The sequence below is a fragment of the Spea bombifrons genome, chromosome 3 (assembly GCF_027358695.1).
Source record: "Spea bombifrons isolate aSpeBom1 chromosome 3, aSpeBom1.2.pri, whole genome shotgun sequence".
Classification (NCBI taxonomy): domain Eukaryota; kingdom Metazoa; phylum Chordata; class Amphibia; order Anura; family Pelobatidae; genus Spea; species Spea bombifrons.
Window position 1 is genome coordinate 42,991,402 of NC_071089.1, and position 5,392 is coordinate 42,996,793.

Here is a 5,392-nt window from a genome sequence, read left to right on the forward strand (position 1 = left end):
CTGGTGGGAGAAAAAGCTACAGAGAGGACAATGATAAAACCCCATCAACATGATCTTGGCAAAACATTTCAGTAAGTATACATTTTACATGTTTCATAAGTATCCACTTAATATAAGACCATTTTCTTGCATTTTACAAGATTGTACTAAAGTGCTGCACAATCCAGGGGCAGTATTTCCACTGAGTTTTCCAGGCCTCAACACACCACAGAAAGGGAGACTAGCATTAGAGGGGGCACAGGTGGTGTGTACAGAAGTCCTGGTTTCTATAATAATAAAAAAAAAAAAAGAAAATACCCCATTGCTTACCTTGCAGAATGGATAATAGAGCAGGATTTAAAAAATCTCCTTGGCAGTTAGATTTAACTTTGCTAGAGAGTATAAAATATAGCAAATGTTGACACTTAACCCCTTAACGACCAATGACATGCATGGCATATCATGGCATTAAACAAGCTTAGAAAGCGATCTACAAGTAACGATAAATACGATTATGCTTAAACGGTCTTGCTGTAATGCCTCAATGTCAAAAGCATTCGGTAACACCCATATCAACATCAGGAGCCCCGTACGGCCCCTCCCCTGGGCGCCAATGTTCGTACTCCTGTTTTAATAAGAGCTTAGGAGGCAATCGTTGATAGCCTCCTAAGCTTCTATGGTGTCGATGAAATGCATCCATAGTGAACACCCATCCCAGGATGCACTATGATCCCTCCGGAGAATGGTCACAAGCACCGCTGCGGAAGATTTTGTCTCGCGAGATGGCGGCACCGGTTAAAAAAAAAAAAAAAACCTCCGAGAGGGTCTCTTCAGAACCTATTGAGAACTCTGAACAGGTACTGCATTCAACCATGCAAATCAATGAAGCCCAGCTTACTAATCACAATGTGATTTAATAAAATATTTTTTAAAAATAGCTATAAAAATGCAGCATTTAAAAATAACTATGCAGTGATGTCACCGTTAGGGGAACCATCCAGTTCAAACAAATAATAAAGTAAAAATAGTTATGAGCAAGTACTAAAATTAGCTCTGTATCGTCCCAAAAGTCCTGACATGGAAAGAGTTAAAATACTAGCCTTTCAAATACCCAAGGGGTGTAAAGTGGTTTCATGGGGTAAATTGGAATGGCCTGTCTCAAAGATGTCCTAAATACGGCATAGGCACAGACTGACCAGAATGGGGAAAAAAAAAAGTGAACTTCCCAAACGTGACCTTTTAGCCCCGGACAACCCCCCGCATGGGTGGTATCACTGTAATCAAAAGATGTTGCTGAACACATTGTGGTGTTATATGGCATTGACATATACCAAGAGTGGTAAACTCATACCTGAAGTATAATGCGTGTGGGAAAAATACCTCCACTGATTTTGACAAAGGCTGGTGGTAAAATTAGTGCATGGCATGAGTTAAAATACTGGCATTTGAAATACCCTGGTGTGTTTTCAAAAACATTTGATGGGGTAAATTGAATTCACTGCTTCAGAGAGCCCGATTAGGACATGGGGCAGTAGGACAAGATATCAAAGTTCCAAGTTAAGAAATGCACCCATTGGTGTTTTACCTCCCAAACAACCCAACAAACCCATGCATAGGGGGTATCACTATACTCAGGAGATGTTACTGAACACATATTAGGGTGTTGTGTGACAGTGACATATACTAGGAGCTGTACATCTATACCTAAAGCACAATTTGTGTGACAAGCACAAAATTTGGTCTTCACAAAGCTTGCTGCTTCAGTGTTCTTAGACGTTTTTGTCTGGGCTGTTTCTGGAACCAGGCCAATATTGAATCAGAAAATTGAAACCACTCAGGTTGTCTTGCACATCATCACGTATGTTTGGGGCGTGTCGGAAGGCCCACGTTGTGGAGAGGGGAGTGCACATAACCCTAGGATGTCTGAGGGAGATCATCTCCTCGTGCCCTCGGCCTCCTGCCACTTCGGGGGGAACCCTTGAACCTTCCTGTTTGCCAATGGCTGCGTTCGGCTGTTGCCTCTATTGCCTGTCTGCTATAGCTGTCCAATATTTGGCTGTCTACCACTGTAATCAATGATACTCGACTGCTAAACTGCTTTTATAATTCAGGACCTACCAACAACTTACCAGCGTGCCTGCATATGGTGAGAAATACCTACTTAAAAGGTCCAAATGGGCTGTTTTTTTTGTCTGATGATTTCCGGATGCAGAGTAAGCTTTATGTGCTTAATATTCATAGAGGTTTCCTGAATTGCTGAAATGCTGTAAACGGTTAAAAAACATTTCATATGAGACTGAGCTATTAATTAACCCCTTAACGACAATCCCCGTACATGTACGGGTTGCCGTGCAACGGGTTAACGACAATGCCCGTACATGTACGGGCTGCCGTTAAATAGCCGCGATCGGCGGCTTTGCAGCATCCACGGAAGCCTCACAAGTGAGGCTGACCGTGGATCCGGGGAGGGCAGCCCTCCCCGGAAGAAAAATGGCCGCCGCCGCACCGATCATCAAAGATCGCGGCGGCGCCCGGCTAAAACTGCTTAGGAAGCGATCGGAATCGCTTCCTGAGCATAAACTGTGTTGCTGACATGCCTCAGTATCGAGGCATGTAGCAACACTACCCCCCCCCGACCCCCGATCGCCTTGTGATTGCTCCGAGGAGCAACCACAAGTGCCATCCTGTGAATGACGTTGCCGTCATTCGCAGGATGGCATTAACAGTAGATCTGAGTTCAGAGGGTCTATCCAGACCCTCTTGAGAACTCTCGAGCTCCTCCTGCAGGTTGAATGCAGGTAAGTTTTTAATAAGCAAGTCCTAAAATTTTTTATCTTTACAAAAATTCCATTATGGAAAGAGTTAAAATATTGGCATTACAAATGCCCATAGGGTGTCTAGTATTAAAAAAATATATGATTTGATGGGGTAAATTGAATTGGCCAGGTTCAAAGATTTCCCAAATATGGGACATGGGGCAGATGTCTAAATGGCAAAAAAATACACACCTCACAAAGGCGGCCTTTTACCTCCAAAATAACCCTACAAACCCATGCATGGGGGGTATCGCTGCGCTCAGGAGATGTTACTGAACACATATTGGGGTGTTGTGTGACACGGACATATACCAGGAGCGATAAATGTATACCTGAAGTACAACATGTGTGAAAAAAATACAAAAATAATTACTACCATAAAGTTTCACAAAGGGTAGTGGTAAAATTAGTGCATTGAAAGGGTTAAAATACCAGCATTTCAAATACCTTGGGGTGTCTAGTTTTTAAAAATATATGATTTGATGGGGTAAATTGCATTGGCCGGCTTCAAAGATACCCGAAATGGCACATGGGGGGAAGAATTACCAGATTTGGAAAAAAAGGTTTTGAAATGGCAAAACGCTACCTGTATTTATTGCCCCATAACGTGCAGAAAAAAGCAAAAAAACATAAAAACATTGGGTATTTCTAAACTCAGGACAAATAGTAGAATCTATTTAGTAGGTTTTTTCATTAGTTTTTGCAGATGAGTAAAAGTTTTCTGTTTAAAAAGTGAGAAAAAGTAATTTTTTTAACAAAAAATCCCCATATTTTATCATTTTTTTAATAGTAAATTAGATGATATGATAAAATGAATGGTATCTAAAGAAAGCCCTGTTTGTCCTGAAAAAAACAATATATAATATGTGTGGGAGCATGAAATGAGAGAGAAGAAAATCACAGCTAAACAGTAACACTGAAAAACGTTAAAAGAGCCATTGTCCCACAATATACTACGAGTAAAAACCCCTATTGTCCTTAAGGGGTTAAAAAAAGGGACGAACGAGCATAGATGAAAGAAAAGGTTACAGCCATAGCAAATATAATATTGTCAACATCAACTTGGCTACACCATTACTATTTTTACATTTATTGGGAAACTTTTTCTTTTTCCATTATAGTATGGTGTCAAAAGGAGATAAGACAGATAAAGGAGATAAAGATAAAAAATCTAAAAACTCCAATAAGTCAAGAAAACATCCCCCAATAAGCACCTATTACTCTCTAAAAAGAGAAATAAACGCATCCCCTGATCAGGCTCTGGACAGGAGCATTTCCAAACCTCCAGAATATATTACAAAAAACAACTTAATGTCTGCTTTGAATTCCTTATACTTAAAAATTAAAGCTGACTTGGACCCAAATCTCACAGAATACAAAGACGAACTGATTTATTTGAAATCTACACTTCTTTTACACTCACAAGCAATTACGCTGCTACATTTGAAGTTCAAAGAATTACAGACCCAAAATGAGACTCTCAAGTCTGAACTATTTAAACCGCCACTGCACGATTTCGCAAGATGGAGGCGTGTCCTTTCAAAAAATAGTGGAGTTGAAAAGAGTTCTCTTTTGCTCCACTTGCAGGTTGAATACAGGTGTCAATAGATAATACAAGTCAATAGAGCCCAGCTTTCTAATCACAATGTAATTAGTAAAATATAAAAAATAAAAAAAATAGTTAAAACTTTTTTTTTTTTTTTTTAAATGGTAACATGTAAAAATTATTTCCCACTGATGTCACCATCAATGGAACCTTCAAGTTCCAAAAAATGTTTTAAAAAAAGGCCAAAAAATGTAAAGATATATATAAAAATATTTTTATGAGCAAGTCCTAAAAGTAGCTTTTTATTTTCTCACATGGAAAGAGTTAAAATGCTGGCATGTTAAATGCCCATGGGTTGATGGGGTAAATTGAATTCTCACGGGAAGGATGACCACATGTCTAATTTCCAATTTTTAAAATGCACGCTTCCCAAATGTGGCTTTTTAGCCCCTAAACAACCTGACAAACCCATGCATGGGGTGTTGTGTGACATATACCAGGGTCTGTACATTTATTGCATGTGGGAAAAATAAACACAAAAAAATACTGCTACAAACTTTGACAAAGGCTGGTGGTAGAATTAGTGCATGGAAAGAGTTAAAATACCAACATTTGAAATACCCTGGGGTGTCTATTTTTAAAAAATACATGGTTTTATAGGGCACACTGAATTGCCCGGGCTCAAAGAAAATGAGCATGCCCCAAATCTGGCCCTTTTGCTCCAAAACGGCCAGGCAAACCCATACATGGGCGGTATCGCTGTACTCAGGAGATGTTACTGAACATATAGAGGTGTTGTGTGAGAGTGACATATACCAGCACCTGTTAATTCATAAAGTAAAAAAACGACTACCACAAAGTTTGACAGAGTGACGGTAGAATTAGTGCATGGAAAGAGTTAAAATACTAGCATTTGAAATACCCTGGGGTGTCTAGTCTTCAAAAATAATTGGTTTGATGGGGTAAATTGCATTGGCCGGCTTCAAAGATACCCGAAATGGCACATGGGGGAAGAATTACCAGATTTGGAAAAAATGGTTTTGAAATAGAA